Source organism: Eubalaena glacialis, chromosome 5, assembly GCF_028564815.1.
Source record: "Eubalaena glacialis isolate mEubGla1 chromosome 5, mEubGla1.1.hap2.+ XY, whole genome shotgun sequence".
NCBI lineage: Eukaryota > Metazoa > Chordata > Mammalia > Artiodactyla > Balaenidae > Eubalaena > Eubalaena glacialis.
This window is the reverse complement of record NC_083720.1, coordinates 28,709,924-28,730,963: the sequence shown is the minus strand read 5'-3', so window position 1 is coordinate 28,730,963 and position 21,040 is coordinate 28,709,924.

Sequence of the window (21,040 nt, the reverse complement as noted above, 5' to 3'; positions counted from 1 at the left end):
TATTTTATGGACATTATTAAATATGTTGATTAATTGATGCAATCATCACTCTAGCCAACGCACAGTAGGAGTCAAAATTACAAAGAGATCTTGAATCAGCAGTAAAAGCCATTCATCTTGATCAGCAACTATTTTAGCGGTGTCAGTCCAAATAATGTTCACAGTAGGAACTGTTATGTGGAAATATTTAAATCTTGCAAAAAGCCAACATTTAAAATCAATTATCTCGATGTGAAATCCTGATATGGTGGGAATAACTGGCTCCTGGGAAGGAACTCTGTTAAACTTTCATAGCAGTCCCAAGAGCAGATGTTTTCCAGAAAGAAGAGAAAAACGTAAAAGAAAATGAGAGTGGGAAATAGAAGAAAATTAAAATCCTACCTCAGATCATGAAAAAGGTTTCCCAGAAGATAAATTTAGATTTTGTCTGCCAAAGGAAAATTAGAAGTTCTACTATATTGTATGTCCCTGTACTGCTCAAACTGATCACTTTATCATCCTCAAAGAGTAAAGTTTTTGTTAGATCCTTTCTTCATCACTGCTATCAAACTCAATTCAAGATAAGTCAAAGACTTAAATGTAAAAAATAAAATAGTTAAATTCCTTGAAGACGACATAGGTGAATTTTTTTATAATCTTCAGGATGAGGAAGGCTTTTTCAGCCAGAAATCTTAAAAGATGAGTAAATTTTATTACTTAAATGGTAAAACATATATGGTACAAAGATACGCCAAACAAAAAACCAAATACTTGTAGCATGTACGACAGACAAGTAGTTAATATCTGTAATATTAAAAAAGCTCTATCAACAATCAGCAGATTGACCATAAGCTCTCATTTCAGACACTATTAGAATGAAAATAAATGAATATTTTCATTTCTTAATAAAGAATTTGATAGTTGATGCTCCTACTCTAGTCATATAACAAAAACAATAGCAACACAAACAGAAGTCACCATTACGATTTATTGGTTTTATTTTGAAATATATGTACATAGAGAGAGAGGAGATTGCCATAATCATTTTAGTGCTTAACAACTCCAATGTCATTAATATGGCCCTTTATATGGCTGTACTCACAATGAAGTATAGAAAGTCCTACTTTCCAGTAAGTAGGATGATGAGTCTCCTGACAACATAATCTGTATTCCTATTCATTATGTCAAGGTCAATATACCTTCTTTATAGGTTTGTTGGGGTAATGATTGAGGCAATATATGTAACTTTAGCATTTCAATAAGTATTTTTAAAAATAAAATAAAGGGGCTTCCCTGGTGGCGCAGTGGTTGAGAATCTGCCTGCCAATGCAGGGGACACGGGTTCGAGCCCTGGTCTGGGAGGATCCCACATGCCACGGAGCAACTACGCCCATGAGCCACAACTACTGAGCCTGCGCGTCTGGAGTCTGTGCTCCGCAACAAGAGAGGCCGTGATAGTGAGAGGCCCGCGCACCGCGATGAAGAGTGGCCCCCGCTTGCCGCAACTAGAGAAAGCCCTCGCACAGAAACGAAGACCCAACACAGCCAAAAATAAATAAATAAATAAATAAAACAAAAATAAAGGAATTCCTTTAAAAAAATAAAATAAAATAAAAATAAAATAAAGATAAAAGAGCTCTATCAAATCAGTAAACAAAACATGAACATCATAGAGTATACCAAAGAACTTGAATATACAATTAATGAATAAAAAAGTTAAATAGTAATTAACATGAAAATACACCAATAGCTAACATTTACTGAGAGTGAGTTTACCAGGAAATGTGAAAGCTTTATGTGTGTTAATTCATTTAATCCTCACAACAATCCTACATTATTATATTATTATCATCATTTTACAGATGAGTAAACTGAGACATTGAGAGGTTAAATAATTGGCACAAGGTCAGAAAGCTGATAAGTGATAAAGATAGGATTTGAACTCACATAGACTCCAGAGCCTGGGATCCTAACCAACTACACACCCTCATTATTAATCCAAGGCAAATGCAAAAACAATTTACTGCTTTCCACCTGGTCAATTGATAATAATCTTAAAGATTATCAGTGCTCTATGGGCACTCATAAATTGTTGATGGAGTATCAAATGATACAATCTTTCTGAAAGGCAGTGTAACAATATGCATAAATGTTAAATGTTTTCTCTGTGTTGCAGACATCCTTCCTCTAATAGCATATCCCAAGGAGAGAAAGAATCATAAAGATGTATAAACAAAAATGTTCTTCAAAGCATTGCTAATAATGGGAAGGAGAAGGAAAAGGAATACACTTTAAATAAAGTGTAGCTACACAATGAATGAATATACAGCTTTAAAAACGGGTGATCTAGTCATTGACGTAGAGAGGTCTGAAGATTACTGAGTATAAATTCTAACTACAAAGCAGGATACAGACAATGATTTTCAACTTTTTGCCGTCACAGATCATGAGAGCCTTTAGAGTCCCTAATGAAAAGTGGTTCACTGAGTCACTGATTCTCAATTTGATAGGTGAGGGGCGCATAGTCCCCAGTTATAAACCATTAATGTATAGTATGAGGATATACATAGATAAAGATATATGTATATATTTATACTATATATATAACCATATATATACCATATACATGTATATACATATATAACTCTATTATACATATGTTTGCTAAAAATATCTGAACAGATCTTTACAAAAACTTGAACAATAAATATTAGCCTGAATAATAGTATTGGGAGCTATTGATATTTCCCTCTTCATATTTTTTACTTTGCTTGAATTTGCTATACAATTGTATATTATCTGTCAAATCAAAAAAATAAAATAACACGATTTTCATCTGAAAAAAGAATTAATGCCTTTCATATGTTCTTCTTAAGCTGAGGAAGACACCACCATCTTTCTCTGTTTCCCCATAGGGCATCCAAGTTTGTAAGTACCTTATGACCAGATTTCTCTTATTTCATCTGCTGGGTTACTGCCATACTTGTGGGTCTTCAAACAAGGACCAATATATGTAAAATGAATGCTTCCTTTATAGATGACACACTTAAATATTAAGCCTAAATGATGAAAACACAGAAGGAAAAAATGCTGACCTGCTTTGTGACTTTCAAAGAGCCAACTTCCTCCTCCCACAAGAGGTAACTCCTCACATTCCTTAAGGCTTTAGCAGATCCCTGTTCCCTGGAGGAGAAGCAGAGCGTACCAAACTTAAGGAGCCAATGCCTCCCTTACACACTAAGTCAATAACTCACTTCTACCAGGATTAGATCATTAATTCCAACATGATCTTAACAGAAGTGTTTAATGGCAGCTCCCTCCCTGTTAAACCTCTTAGTATAGTACGTTCTTAGGATATATCCTCCCAAGAGAGTAGCACGGTGGATTCAAGCTAAGAAAGCTAAATCAGCTCCTCTTGGTCAGTAGCTCAGCCATATGGCTACTGAAAAATAGTCTATGTTGCAAAATGGGAAATCCTATACCCTGAACCATCCACCAATTTCTACTGGATCTTATAGAAGCTATAAAGCTCCCTGGGATTAGGAATCAGAAATCATGTACCATATAAAACAGACTATGCTATAATAAACTGAGCGCAAATCCAGAGCAGATTGTGCTTTTTTCTGTGGAAATATGCATTACACACGCACACACACACACACACACACAGATAAAATTAAAATGGCAAATAAATGTGAAAGTAAAACGCTCCTAAAATTAAGGACAATCTCTTTTCCAGGAAGCTATACATAATTCAACAGGGTATAGTAAGATAGAAATGTTAATTATATTAGAAAGTCATTTAGCCTTATTTTTTTTTAATTTCAATTTCAATACAATATTTCTGCACATAAAAATCATTTAGTCTTTAAAACAAATGATCTAGAAATAAATGTGACTGAAGAGATCTCATTCTAAATCCAGGTCAGAATTTAGACTGTGATGTACAACTATTCTGGGTGACAGGAATTATTAGTAGTATTTTATAGGTAAAGAAACTAAGACCAATAAATGTTAACTGACTTACTCAAAGTCAAACAGGAAGTAAATGGAAGGACTGGGATTAGTACCTAGGTCTTGACTTTTAAGTCTGAATTTCTTTTTGCTGCATGATGCTTCCTCCTAAACATTACAAAGAGAAGTTTCTTATTCAGAGTGGATGAGAAAGAGTCAGTTATTTGTTTAATTTTAAAATATATAAGAACACAACATACAATTTCTTCAAGACAGAAATAATATTAGTAGGTTAGAAATATTATCCATTACATAAGAAGTTGTAATGAATGCCTTCCGAGTGAATTTAATTAATGAAGTAGTAAAAAGACACCATTATGAGTTCATTCATCTACATAAATCCTGAGGATAGCACAGCAGCTACCTGGCTCAGGCTCCATGTTAGAGCATTAGTTGATGGTGAGGGGTGACACGAGACTACCAGTCTTACCCCAGAGAACTGGTCCTAAGTTAACTGTCAGATAGAATGAGTCAAATACAAGCTTTCTAACAAGTCTGCCCTGTGAGAGAGAAGGGAGTGTGGAGATGTCTATTAAAATCATGGAACCATAATGAGAACAGAGCCTTCTCAGCAAACACAGAAAGAATGATGCTTGGAGAAGAAATGAGGACCACTCAGGATTGCAGGAGGGATATCATTGCAATATCCACATGTTTCAAGGCTATATATCAAGGTCCTATAAATGGGAGACACAACAGGACACCAGAACTAAAGCCAGAGCAAAAAGATTGGCTCAGGCCGCTATAGAGAAGGAATAACAATGGCTACTGAGAAGAGTTTGTGAGCCATCCCAAGACCTGCTTAGGAAAGAGAGAAACTTTAACGAATAGGGATTTAAAATGATTAAGCTTCTGGCACTCATAGCAAAGATTAGGTAGAGTGAAGGTTATGCTGGTGTAATATTCGGGTCTAAAGCTACATCAGTCCATGTTGACATGTGTCTTTAGTCCACATGATCCATGAACCACATTTCTCCCACCTTGCTACTCCACTAGCACCTCTTCTGCCTGGAAGAAGCTGTAGACACATGTTTTTCAGCTCATTAGATATGTCTTAAGACCCAAGCCCAGAAGAGTCACACATAACTTCTCATATATCTTTGGTAAGAATTTACACACATGGATACTCCCACCTCTGAGAAAGACTGAGACATGTAGTCTCTCATATCCCAGCTAATGTTGTGTAGTCTTTAGTTTACCTTATAGTTTACCTTATAATTCTATTATGGAAGGAGAGAACAAATTTTTGTGATCAATAGTCTCTGTCAACAAGTAGTCTTTAATCTTAATATTTATTTACACGCCCATGATTGTACCCCTCCCTGCATAAAGCTAAAAATTTGAAAAGGCGTATGGTTCACATATGTATGTTTATGATTCTTGCAACCTTTATGTATGTAGTATGTAATCCATAGTACAAGTTCAAGAAACCCATAAGATATTATTTGGGTGATATGTCTGAACCAATGCCCAGAACAGCAAGAAGCAACCCTCACATAACAGAATCTAAACTTGGACATAAAATATATTACTGTAGTATATCTTATGAGTTTCTTATTTTTAGTAATTAGTTATTACACATCTACGAAATCTATGGAAAACTTATTAAAAGCACAATTATCTTGATAACTCAACCTTTTTTCTGTAAGGAAGGAGATCCAATTCAAACAATCCCTGATTACACAGAATACCTGGTTGAAAAAGTTCCAATTATATGACATGTAGCTGCTTTTACTAAGTTCAACCATTGGAGTGTTGATTTTTACTAAATTCATTCAAATAATTTATGTACACAGACTATCCTAGAGATAAAAACAAAGTAGTATAGACCTCTGAAGCAGGATCTTTTCAGAGTGTTGTGTTAAAAGCCAACAAATAGGAATTTTAATATTTAAAAGTTTCTCAATGTGGCTGAGTCTATAAAAAATTCATATTTGCTTGACCACTTATTTATTTTTTTAATTGAAGTATAGTTGATTTACAATATTATGTTAGTTTCAGGTATACAACATAGCGATTCAATATTTTTATACATTATACTCCATTTAAAGTTATTATAAAACATTGGCTATATTCCCTGTGTTGCACAATATATCCTTATGAGTTATTTATTTTTTACATAATAATTTATACCTCTTAATCCCTTACCCCTGTCCCCTTTCCTCTCCCCACTGGTAACCACTAGTTTGTTCTCTGTATCTGTGAGTCTGTTTCTGTTTTGTTATATTCATTCATTTGTTTTACTTTTTAGATTCCATATATAAGTGATAACATACAGTATTTGTCTTTCTCTGACATTTCACCAAGTTTAATATTCTCTATGTCCATCCATGTTGTTGCAAATAGCAGAATTTCATTCTTTTTATGGCTAATAGTCCATCGTATATATATATGCCACATCTTCTGTATCCATTTATCTGTTGATGGACACTTAGGTTGCTTCGACATCTTGGCTATTGTAAATAATGCTGCTATGAGCATTGGGGAGCATGTATCTTTTTGAATTAATCTTTTCATTTTCTTCAGATATATACCCAGGAGTGGAATTGCTGGATCATATGGTAGTTCTATTTTTAGCTTTTTGAGGAATCTCCATACTGTTTTCCATAGTGGCTGCACCAATTTACATTCGCACCAACAGTGTACTAGGATTCCCTTTTCTCCATATCCTCACCAAAATTTGTTATTTGTGTTCTTTTTGATGATAGCCATTCTGATGGTGTGAGGTGATATCTCACTGTGGTTTTGATTTGCATTTCTCTTATGATTAGCAATGTTGAGCATCTTTTCATATGTCTGTTGGTCATCTGTATATCTTCTTTGGAAAAATGTCTATCCAAGCCTCTTGCCCATTTACTACAAAGCTACAGTAATCAAAACAATATGGTACTGTCACAGAAAAAGACACATAGATCAATGGAACAGAATAGAGAGCCCAGAAATAAACCCACATATCTATGGTCAATTAATCCACAACAACGGAGGCAATTATATACAACAGAGAAAAGACAGTCTCTCCAATAAGTGTTACTGGGAAAACCAGACAGCTACATGTAAAAGAATAAAATTAGAACATTTTCTCATACCATATACAAAAATAAACTCAAAATGGACTAAAGACCTAAATGTAATGTAAGACCAGAAACCATAAAACTCCTAGAAGAAAACATAGGCAGAACACTCTTTGACATTAATTATAACAATATTTTTTTGGATCTGTCTCTTAGGGCAAAAGAAACAAAAACAAAAATAAGCAAATGAGACCAACCTAAAAGCATTTGCACAGCAAAAGAAACCATGGACAAAACAAAAAGACAACTTACTGAATGAGAGAAAATATTTGTAAATGATATGCCCAATAAGGGGTTAAGATTCAAAATATAAAAAACTGCTCATACAGCTCAATATCAAAAAAACATACAGGGCTTCCCTGGTGGCGCAGTGGTTGGGAATCTGCCTGCCAATGCAGGGGACACGGGTTCGAGCCCTGGTCCGGGAGGATCCCACATGCCGCGGAGCAGCTAAGCCTGTGAGCCACAATTACTGAGCCTGCGCGTCTGGAGCCTGTGCTTCGCAACAAGAGAGGCCGCGATAGTGAGAGGCCCGCACACCGCGACGAAGAGTGGCCCCCGCTCGCCGCAAATGGAGAAAGCCCTCGCACAGAAACGAAGACCCAACACAGCCAAAAATAAAAAACAAATAAGTAAATAAATTAAAAAAAACATACAACCCGATTAAAAAATGACTTAACCATTTTAAACACCTCAACATTATTTTCTTAAAATAGCATTAATTAAATTTACTGAAATAATATTAAACTGTTACTTAACATTAAAAATGTTTCCTTTTTCAACCAGTTAATTTGGTGTCATGTAAATGTAATTTTAAAACTACCTCCACCATTTAAGAGTCTACTGTACAATCCTATTCTGTTTTAAATTACATTTTAATGAAACAATTCTAATCAATATGATTACATAATTTTGAGATTATGTCAGGAGAGAAACATACTTGAATAAATGGGAATTCTGATAATCAGAGTGCAGGTACTCACAGCCAAAGATAGGTTAGAGTGAAGGTTTCCCAGTCTATGTTTTCTCAAGAAAAGCAAAAGTATGATAATAAAAGAATGCTCATCTCAACCTATGAACAAAATATACGGTATATAAAATGAAAACTCTGCTTAGAAGTCAGTGAAGTACCTGAATATAATATGAAGAAGCTGCTCCAGCTAACATTGAATGTAAGATTTGAAAAATTTTTTGTGTGTTTTATATTTTTGAAAGGTGCTTCAACACACAAAATGGACCAGTTTGGTAACTTACAGTACCCGTATTTAGCCACAGAAAAAGATAATCAGGCCAGCAGCAAAACAGGCTCAAAACACACTGGGCCAGCAAACCCTTGATCTTAAATTTAAGGAGAGAAGAAACAGACTCAAAGATGGTTGTTAAGGAATTCTGGCAGAATCTCTTCAGAGAGAGAAGTTAATAGGTGTAATAAATGACCCAGGGCACTGGTAGGAACAAATTATATAAATAAACTTAAGAAGAAGTTATACAAAAAACTTGGACTCAAACAAATGTGAACCTGTAAGTTACAAATGCAAACTCAGGATGGCATGGCCTATTAAAAGCTGTTTGACCTGCCGCTCCTCTCTTCTTTTGTCAGTTATAGGAGTAACCTCTTAAGCTGTCACTTTTACAAATGTAAGCAAAATAATTTTATAAAGAGATATTTTGTCTTATTAAACACTGCTCCCAGTACATAGTCCAGATTTCCCTATTAGCTTGAAGGAAAAGTGAATGAATATTGGAGCAGAAGGTTTACATTAGAGTTTTTATTTAAATTATCATTACCATGGCTCTTAAATCACCTAATGATTCGTTTGCTTTGCAAACCTAAAACAGAACTTTTCAAGATAAACTTTAACTCGCTACAAATCATAAAATTATTTCCATATAAAGTCTGTTTATTAAATGTGTTAAACTGTTATATGGTCCCTTTAAATTTATGGAAAGGCAAAGAATTGCTTGGAGGAATACCTGCAAAAGCAATATACATCATAAGAAAAAAACTTTTATACTATGAAAAGAGAGAGTACACAAGGAATATCCAAGGCTGGGAATTGAATTACTAAGTCTAACATGAGCCAAGATGATCTCATTTTATGTGAAGCCATCCTGAAAGGCAAAGATTACAGCCCTAAACTTTATCTATTAGACTTTCATTATTTTGGCTAATTCTAAGAGGAGACATTTCAGACTTCTTCATCTTCTGATTACAAGGAATTTAATGACTGATTGGTGTTCAACAGCACATAGCCCTTTCCCCTATTTTGGATGCAAACAAATTCCTGAAAGATATGGTTACAAATTACCATAGCTCCCAGCAAAAGATCATAAGGTTAATGTTTTAGCATCTCTGGGGTATACCTGTTAGAGATTTTAGCTGTAGACACAACCATAGCCCTCCCTGAAAGGAACTATATATGGCTAGTTTAGCTTTGTAACACCTTGAAACCGGCACGTTACGCCATTATGAAAATTATTAGGGACAAATGCCCTGTTTCTGTCAAACAACAAAGATTCCCTAAGTAAAGTTGCACTGCTACATCAACAACCAGACATTATTTTTTTTCCTATGACAACCTTGATAGGAATTAACAACAGAAGGAACTCTGTGAAGGCTCAGAGCTCCAAGGGGACTATCTGGCAGAGTCTAGAAAGGCTCCTTTCTGAATGAGTAGCTGTAACATGTATTAACTATTTGGTTACTATACAGATAAACCTTTTTTTTTTTTTCTCCATGACTTTAGTTCATTGGTGCATGTCAGAGGATTACCAGTCTCAAAGAAAATATCACTTCAGAATATTTTATGACAAGTCTTTAGCCTGTGGTGATCAGAGACTGATTTTCTTTCCATATTTTCACAACCATAGCTAAAAGTGAAATCATTCCTAACCTCCTGCTACTCACCAAGTCAAATACCCATGAACACAGAGAACAAGCAGTATAGTCATCCAGAATATTTTCTTCTAAATAGATTTGCCACCTTAATTTATTAATTTAATTGCAGCAAAGAATACATTTTTCTGATTACATCATGAGGTTATAATGAAAATTAAGCACTTGTAAGTCTCTAAAGAATCCTTATCTCTTTGGATACAAAAACTACCCAACACATGATATACCTAAAATATCTTCCGTGTGTCTTATGAGTTTCATAGGCGATAAATACAACATTACACGACTGTCTTGAGACAGTGACTGGTTTCTTCACTGTCGATGAGGAACAAAGGAAAAAATATCTGTAACAGGCTTCCATCTGGATATTACAGAATCTGAGTGTTACTCTGAACAAAACCGATCCTGGAAGTGGCTGGATTATTCTCATTGCTATCATTTTTTGACAGGTGTGGCATGATACTGCCAAGTAAAATATATATTTAAATGAAGTAATGAAAGAAAGGTGATGAGTTATGTAGTTTGTATTTTACAAACACAGTTTCATTTGATACGTATGTGCTCTCCTCATCAAGATCTTAAAAGGAGAATAAAATGCAATTTAAAGTTTAATTAATATCTAGGACACATTTTCACTTGCTATCTCATTTAATCCTCAGAAATAATGATACGATATAGATATTATTATCCCCATTTGCCAATATGATGACTGAAACTCAGATGTTGAGTGATCTGTCCAAGGTTATAAAGCTAGTAACTAACGGAATCAGATTTTGAACCCAGGATTTGAAATACCAAATCCAATGTTCTTTCCACTACACCATGTTGCATCCTTACACAATACTCAATATTCTTTTCGGCTGAAGGACAATACTGAGAAAAGCTCAGCATATGACTCAACATATGACTTGGGGTACTTGTGTGGATTTCCAACTTATGAGGTTCATTGAGAGATAAGGAAGCAGCCAGGAGAGCAGCAGTAAATCCTTAAGTGTCATTCCACAGAAAACACCCCAGAGCCATTCATTTTAACCTTGGCAAAGGTGTATTGACTTTTGGTTTAGTTCCCTTTTCTGGATTTCATTAAAAGATGGTGCATGTGTAAATCAAAAAATACAGGAAGAATGAAAATTGGTAAGAAAAAAAAAAAACCTGAGTGGGTAAAGGAGACCAGTATTTATTTTATAAATGCAATACTCTTTATAAAACAAATTATTTCTGACACATTTTATGTAATTTATGTAAATTAAATTTTAATTTCCTTGAAGAAATTAATTACTCAGAGGAATACTTCGGTGTAATTTTTGTAAGCAAATATCATATTTGAACACAGCTGTCTGGAGGCAACATAGCACGATGCCTAACAGCAGGGACTTCAGAGCCAGACTTCTAGGATTTTATTCTGACTCCTCTGTTTACCAACCATGTAGCCTTGAGCAAGTTACTAACCTTCTGTAACTCAGTTTCCTCATTTGTAAAATATGGGGCTGATAAAAATAGTATCCATCTCAACAGTTATTGTGAGAGTTAAAACGAATAAAAATATATATTAAGTACTTGGAACCATACGTACCGGCACATAGTAAGTATTAAACATGTTAGCTACAAACATTATCACATTGCTTAAAACAATGTATATCTCTGTTACAAATAGCTGCTTATTTGGATCTGAATAAACATTGATGATAAAGATAATGATAATAATGTAAAATTATCATAACCATATTAACTACATTATTGACCACTATACTGTATAGTTCTTTGGGTATAAGCCAAATCTCTGTCATAAAGACATGGTTAAGCCAGTTTTCAGATACATGGGTAAAAAGTACTGAGGAATGCATAAGTAGGCCTATGAGCTGAAAAGAATAAAGATATAGATAGATAGACAAATAGAGATTATATACTTACAGAGTTAGAGATATATATACAATAGGTGCATTAAAAAAAGATGGTAACTTTATAGAAACAAACCTGACCACTGAAATGAAATGACAATTTGCCTACCTAAGCATTCCAAGAAGATGTTGTTGACTCCTTAAAAACTGTTCCTGCCCAGATGCCAAAAAGTCTAAAGTTCTACTTTCTGGGACTTCCCTGGCGGTTCAGTGGTTAAGATTCCGAGCTTCCAACGCAGTGGGCCGTGTTCAATCCCTGGTCGGGGAACTAAGATCCCGCAAGTACAAGGCGCAGCCAAGTGTAAAAAAATTTTTTAAATGAAGTTCTACTTTTAAAAGACTCATGCTATTGGATAAACTTTATTCAATTCCTTTTTTTAAAACAAAATTGCTCCTAAAAGCAGTTAGTCACACATAAGTTAATTCAGTCAGGTATAAGTGACTGATCAGGTTCTCTTTTCTAGGAAAATAAAGAAGCACAAGGCAGAAGAGTTCAATCTTGTTTAGTACTCTGCTTGGGAGAGGAAGAAGAAAGGGCAGACACAGAAAGTAATGAACTAATAGGGGATCCACTGAAAGAGTATAGAACCAGCCTTAGATTGACTTTCTTTATTTCTTATCCTCTAAATCAGGCTTGGAAAACTTTTTCTGTAAAGGTCAGATAACAAATATTTAAAGCTCTGCAAGCCATACAGTCTCTGTCACAGCTACTCAACCCTGCCATTGTAGCACAAAAGCAGCCCTAGATAATACTACACAACAAATGGTTTGTGTTCCAGTAAAACTCTATTTACAAATACAGGCTGTGGCCAAATGTGGCCCTCAAGATGTAGTCTGCTGACCTCTGTTCTAGACCAGTAGCCACTTGAGATTTTCTGATAAAACCCCTTACCATATTGCCCCCACATAGAATTTAATTAGTAATAAAGTTACAAAAAAATTATCTCTTAAAGAGAGTAAAAAGAGCATATATAAATGTGCTTAAATCTTTAATCCAAGTAAAATGTAGAGTAAACCCAGAACTCTGCTATACTATCTACACATAAACCCTGTAACAGAACACATAGACCCCAGGTTGTCTCAAACTGATGTTCTGGAATTTGTGAAAGTCGTTGTGGCTCAGTGTTTTCTTTTTCTGGACCCTTCACACAGAGATTTCTCCATTTTAATAAATAAGGAAACAAACTTTAAAAATGTTAAGGAACCCAAAGTGAAGCTGGACAGTGGAGATCCTGGATTGAAACACCAGACTGGTCTGACTTCAAAGCCCGTGCTAGAAAAAGAACTTTGACTTATTTCCACCAATGGGAAAAGTGGTCTTCACTAGAGCCCATAAAGTAACATCCATAGCATAAGCATTTATCATAGGTAAAGCAGGATTATTGCAGCAGGGTTTTCACTCTGGAGGTTCTTGAATAGTATCAGGACTCTAATATTTACTGTTGGGTATTTCAAGAAAATGTAGAATATTTACAATCAACCTATACTTTTGTTACTCTAAATATTTTGAACAATTTTGGAAGTGCCCAAGCATAAGTTGAATACTGATTTTCAGAGTGAGATGTATTAATATTTAACTTAAAGCTATATATTAATAAAGATGTGTCCTAGCAGCGGAAAGAAAAAAATCCATTTAAATTTTGCTATACGCCAGGGGAAAATATAATTGGTAAATCCAATTCAAAACATGTATTGGGCTCTTATTCAAATAACTTTAAACATATATACAAATTAAATATTTGGGGAAATTTCATAACATAAATTTTAAAAGAATAATCAGGAAAGGCAGATGGGGCTTCAATTTAAAGAACTGTTTCTTACAAAAGAGGCACTTGTGGGCTTCCCTGGTGGTGCAGTAGTTAAGAAGCGGCCTGCCAATGCAGGGGACACGGGTTCGAGCCCTGGTCCAGGAAGATCCCACACGCCGTGGAGCAGCTAAGCCCATGCGCCACAGCTGCTGAGCCTGTGCTCTAGAGCCCACGAGCCACAACTACTGAGCCCACGTGCCACAACTACTGAAGCCCGTGCGCCTAGAGCCCGTGCTCCGCAACAAGAGAAGCCACTGCAGTGAGAAGCCCGCGCACCACAGCTCGCTGCAACTAGAGAAAGCCCGCGTGCAGCAACGAAGACCCAATGCAGCCATAAATAAATAAATAAATAAATAAATTTATAAAAAAAGAGGCACTTGTGATAATTCACATAGTGAAACATATGACATCACAGTGTACATTTTATTTATAAGGGACGAGTTGGTTATATCCTAACAATAAATACAATGCACTTCGGATTTTCCCTAGGCTGCCGAGATTATATTATGACATTGATTTCTGTATCTGTCATCATACTGTAACCTTAAAATGTACTGCTGAACTAGTATAGACTATCTCACATCTTTGAGTAAGGCTTCTGTAGCACTAAGATTGCAAAAGGATCATGACAAAAAGATTGCAATTTATTATTATTGAAATTCTGAAAAACAATTTCAATCTTATATAATTTCTTCTTTGATATTCAGAGAGTTTCTATTGACTAAATTAACCACATTCTCTATAGGACTTCTAAAAACATGATTGTAGGAATTCGGTAATGACAAAGTAGATAATTTGGACAAATACTCAGCTAGAAAAACTGAATAAAATATAAAAAACATACTCCAAGGCACTGGAAGGCCAAAAAGTAGTGAAGAATAACCAGGCCAAGATTTGGGGAGATTGAGGACCAAGGAAATGAGCTTGGCATTTGAAACTACTTATTCTCTGAGGGAATTGACAAATCCAGAAGGAGCAACTCAATGGCTAAGAAGCTGAACAGTGCTGCTGATAGTGTTGTTGAGGTAAAAGGAAAGGGGCTGAAGTCCAGGGGTACTAGCTCTCTTTTGGTTAGTGTTTGCATGGCATATCTGGATATAAACTCAAGTTAATTATTAATTACAATAAGTGAAAAATAAACAATTCCAATTAAGAAAAAAAGATCATAGATTGAATTTTTTTAATTATATGCTATAATAGACATACCTAAAGCAAAGATACAGAAAATGGAAAGTAAAAGAATGATAGTGATGCCATGCAACTCCAACCAAAAAACATAATATACTAATATAAAACACAGCAGATTTGAAGGCATTCCTAGAGATTAAACAGCACATTTCATAATGATAAAAGTTTAACTCACGGGCTTCCCTGGTGGTACAGTGGTTGAGAATCCGCCTGCCAACGCAGGGGACACGAGTTCGGGCCCTGGTCCGGGAAGATCCCACATGCCACGGAGCAAATAAGCCGGTGCGCCACAACTACTGCGTCTGCGCCCTAGAGCCCGCGCGGCACAACTACTGAGTCTGCGCTATAGAGCCCACGAGCCACAACTACGGAAGCCCGGAAGCCCGCGCAGCTAGAGCCTGTGCTCCGCAACAAGAGAAGCCACCGCAATGGAAGCCGGCGCACCGCAACGAAGAGTAGCCACGGCTCCCCGCAACTAGAGAAAGCCCGCGTGCAGCAACGAAGACCCAATGTAGCCAAAAATAAGTAAATAAATAAATGTTCTTTAAAAAAAAAAAAGTTTTAACTCACCAGGAAATATAATAACTCAAAATTGGTACACACATTACAACCTAGCCTCATAATACATAAAACAAAAATTGATAGTACTACAAGGGGAATTAGACAAATCTACAATCATAATGGAAGATCCTAACATATATGTTTTAGTAAGTGTTAAAATAAACAGAATATCAGTAAGAACTCAGAAAATTTGAACAATATAATTAATAAGTTTGAACCAATTGACAGGGAACACTGCCCTCAATGACAATATACATTCTTTTCAAGCACGTATAACTCATTTGTAAAAACTGACCCTCTTCTAAACCAAAAGGCAAATTTCAATAAATTTTAACAAACTGAAAGTTATAGTATGTTTTCTGGCCAATTAAGGTAAAATAAATTTTAAAAATTTTTAGAAAAAAACCCTTACCTTGGAAATTAATCAGTATACCCCCAAACCATTTATAGATTCAATACAATTTCAGTTAAAATCCTAGCAGGCTTTTGCTTTATTTTGTTTTGTAGGATTTGACAAGCTGATCCTAAATGTACAATATATGAAGGCCAAAATTATCCTGATATCAAGATTTATATAAAAGTACATAATTAAAACTGTGTGGTATTGGCAAAAGGATGGGTAAATAGAACTATGGAACAGAATATAGAGCCAAGAAACATTTACTTATTTGTGGAGAGTTGATTTATAACAAAGATGGCACTGCAAAAGAGCAAGAAAAGGATGATCTTTTTAACAATTTGTTCTGAGACAAATGAATGTCTTTGTGGGAAAAAATAAAAATTGACCCTTACCTCATACTATGTACAAAAATATGAAAGGCAAATTATACTAGCTTCTGGAAGATAATATTAGAGAATATATTTATGACATTGGGGTAGAAAAAGACCTCTTAAACAGAACCAAAAAACCATAAAAGAAAGGGTTGATAAATTGGACTACATTAAATCTAACCATAAAAGATCATGAAAGAAAGGATTCATAAGATGGACTACATTAAATTCAAAACTTCTGTTTTTCAAAAGACACCACAAAGAGAGTGAGAAGGCAAGCCACAAACTCGGAAGATAACTACAATAAATACAGTGAGCAACAGACTCAGATTCACAACAAATTAATGAGAAAAAGTCAATGCAATAATAATATGCGCAAGAGACTTAGATAAGTGCTTCACTAAAAAGGATATCTACGTGGCTTGTAAATATGAAGCATTCAACATCATAAGTAATGAGGGGAATGGAAATGAAAGTCACCATGAGATACCACAACATCCCATCAGAATGGCCAGAATAAGAATGTCTGATAATATCTGTATTTAGAAGTATGCAGAACACTGGGAATTCTAACACTGATGGCAGGAGTAATGTTAATAGAAATAATATGGAAAACAGCTTAGAATTATCTTTTAAATTTGAAGATATGCATACCCTGTGACCCACCATTTCCACTCCTAGGTATATAGCCAATAATAAATGTGTGCACATGTTCTTCAAGAGACATGTTCAAGAATGTTCATGGCAATATTATTCATAATATAAGAAAAACTGGAAACAGCACAGGTGCCAATCAATGAAAAATGATAAATTATGGTATATTCACACAATGGAATTCTATGCAACAATGAAAATGAATGAACTTCACTCAGACAATAATACGGATAATTCTTACAAACAAATCTGTTGAGATAAAGTCAGATTCAAAAGAATTTATGTCAGTTTAATTTACATAAAGTTTTTTAAATAGACAAAACTAAACTGCAGGAATTATGGACATGTGCTTGAGTCCAGCTATAAAGAAAAGCAAAGAAATGATTTTATTAGCCAGGACATTAATTAACGTTAGGAGGGATAGAGGGGGCACTAATTGGGAGGGAGTATGGAAGGGGGTTTCTGGGGAGTGACAGTGTACTATTTCTTGACCTGAATGGATTTCATGGATGCTCATTTTGCAATAAATCATTAAGCTATATTTTTATTTTGTGTACTATTCTGTATGTGTGTTATGTTTTACAATTAAAAAGGATTTTTTAAACTACCTTCTGCATGAGAACTTAATTAAAATTCAAAACATTATTTTGATAGCTATCTGATATTGCAATAATGTGCTTGAAAATGAGTTAAAATTACTGACATTGCAGGGGAATATTCACCAAGAATTGAGCCAAGCAAATAACAGTAATAATAACAAATATAATATTAATAATGGCTAAGATATATAGCACTTACTATGTGTCAGGCACTATTCCAAGCACTTTATATATATTAACTCTTTTAATCTCATAAGTCCTATAAGACATTTAGAACAGAAATATGGGAATATATATTCACTCTTCTAATCTGAATCACAGAATTAGTATTTGTAAAGAAATACATCCCACAAGAAAAACAGCTCTGAATATAACAGCACCATTGCTCCCAGGGGTATACTCTTTCCGAAAGTCACAGATCACAACAAACAAACATAAACACCTGTCAAGGAGTTTATGCCAATAAATCAGAAAGAGATTAGATACTTTAAAAGAGATTAAGTCTGTCCATCAGTTAAAGGTGGAGCCAGTTAGGAAGCATTGTAAATAAATGAGTAAATTTAGCAGAAGATTTTTTTTTTAATTCAGATTATCTAACCAATCTACCCATTTGGGGACATTTCTTCTTTTGCCTTAGAATTTTCCTCAATATTTGCACATACAATATATTTCTTTTTAATTTTTAAGATCCCAATATAATGTTGAAATAAGTTTTTCTTATATCAGCTAATATCCCAAATGAAATTAAGCTGACCTTGTAGGGTAGTGTAATAAGAAATAGACATCAAATGCTCCATGGTTGGAAGGATGTGTTCAACCAAGCAGGACACAATTAAATATGTAAACACTACAGTGTCTTTAAGTTGCTAGGAAGATATTTTGATTCTTTTTAAATTCTGAGATTAAAAGCTCACTGAGAATTGTGTTTTAGTTTATGACAACTAGAATATCCAGTCTACTATTTGATAAAATAAAATCAGTTTCCTTAGATACATAGAACAGCATGGTCAGCTAACTCGAAGTTGACTATTTCACTTATCAATTCTGTTTGCATATGGCATAGACACACTGCTTATTTGAATTCCCTGGCTCTCTCAACATATAAAACAACTATACCCCAATAAAAAAAAAAAATCTAAAAAAATAAATAAATAACTGCAGATGTAGAAAATAATTCCTCTTCTAACTTTGATCAAAAAAGATCAGTGTGTGGGACTTACCTGGTGGTGCAGTGGTTAAGAATCCACCTGCCAATGCAGGGGACATGGGTTTGAGCCCTGGTCCGGGAAGATCCCACATGCCTCGGAGCAGCTAAGCCCGAGCACCACAACTACTGAGCCTGAGCTCTAGAGTCCGTGTGCCACAACTACTGAAGCCCACATGCCTAGAGCCCGTGCTCCACAACAAGAGAAGCCACCGCAATGAGAAGCCCACGCACGGCAACGAAGAGTAGCTCCCACTCACTGCAACTAGAGAAAGCCCGCACGCAGCAACAAAGACCCAACGCAGCCAAAAATAAATAAATAAATAAATAAATTATTTTTTTTAAAAGAAGGATTAATCCATTAATTCTTCAAAAAAACAAAAGATCAGTGTGGGTCTTCTGCATGGTAATGCCACTTATAGAGGCAGGATAATAAATACCCCTCAACATATGAAAAGGTTGCTTTGCTAACTTTGACTAAAAAGTTAATTAGAGAACAGTTCTGTTTCATCTGGATTTATTGAAAAAGTTTAAAACAATATTATTAAGATTAAGCTGTGGTGATGAACACACATACAAGACAAAAATTACTTTACCAGTATTTATTTTCTTAGTGAATTAAGTTATTTGCATTAGGAAATACTAATTTTCTTTTCTTTCTTTCTCTTTACAAATAGTAATACAACCATTTTTACAACATAAATATTACAGTGATATAGTAAAAACTATTTTTTAATGTTGACAGCATATTGAATTATATATCTTTCACAATCAGGATGCTGTATGGAATGACCCAAATTTTTAATAAATTAATAGACTTAATATAAATAGGAAGGTTTAGGAAACAATCCTGAGTGTGTATTCATCAATTCAACACTGAGTTATCTTTTGGTAAACCCTGCTACATATTTTTAATTAAACTTTTATTTTGAGATAAATGTAGATCACATGCAGTTGTAAGTAATAATATAACGAGATCTCATATAACACACACTTTGCCCCAGTGGTACCATCTTGCAAAACTGTAGTACAATATCACTGCCAGGACAGTAACATTCATATAATCAAGATGCAGGCCATTTCCATTACCACAAGGATTTCTTCTGTTGCCCTTTTATAGCCACACCCACTTCCCCTCTGCCCTTCCCCCATGCTAAACCACTGCAACTACTATTCTATTCACCTCTATAATTCTGTCATTCAAGAACCTACATACCTCAGAGATATTGTGGGTTCAGTTCCAGACTATGCAATAAAGCGAATATCACAATAAAGCAAGTCACACTAATTTTTGGTTTCCCAGTGCATGTAAAAGTTATGTTTACACTATACTGTAGTCTATTAAGTGTGCAATAGTACTATGTCTAAAAAAATGTAATATCAAAGATCACAGGTCACAGATCACCATAACAAATACAATAATAATGAAAAAGTTTGAAATATTGCAAGGATTACCAAAATATGACAGAGACACAAAGTGAGCAAATAATGTTGGAAAAAATGGCATCGATAGACTTGCTCGATGCACTTGCCACAAACTTTCAATCTGTAAAAAAAAAAAAACACACACAGTGTCTGCAAAGCTCGGTAAGCAAAGTACAATAAAACTAGGCATGCCTGTGATTGGAATCATACTGTTCATAATCTTTTGGGATTGGCTTTCTCACTCAGCATAATTCTCTGAAGATTCATCTAAGTTGTTGCATATATCAGTAGTTTGTTCTCTTTATTGTTGAGTAGTATGGTATAGATGTACCACAGTATGTTTAACCATTCACCTGTTGAAGGACATCTGGGTGTTCCCTAGTTTTTGGCTATTACACATAAAGCTGCTATAAACATGCACAGGTTTCTGTGTGAATGAAAGTTTTTATTTCTCTGGGATAAATGCCCAGAAGTGCAATCACTGGGTTATATTATAGTTGGACATTTAGTTTTTTAAGAAAGTGCCAAAGTGTTTTCCAAAGTGGCTGTACCATTTTACATTCCCACCAGCAATGTATGAGTGTTTCAGTTTCTCTGCATCCTTGCCAGCATTTGGTGAACCCAACTATAATTTTTAATGTCAGCACATTGCTAGGACACAAATATTCAGGCAATGTATTTGTGCAATTCCATTTCCTTGTGAAATGATTTTTTCAATTATAGAAAAATAAAAGATGGCCAGTTACAAAAAATTAAGAATAAAAATTGAAAACAATAAAATTGAAAACAATAAATTAAGTAACAACTACACATACTATATTACTTCATATGATCCTCTAACGTAACTTTTATGAGTCAATAACTTATTCTCCATAAAAACAAGCTCTTGACAAGCTCATCTTCACCAACCATATCTTAAGCTTACAGCTTTACAACAGTTTGTTGTGTTTTTTGGGTAAAAATTCAGTCAAA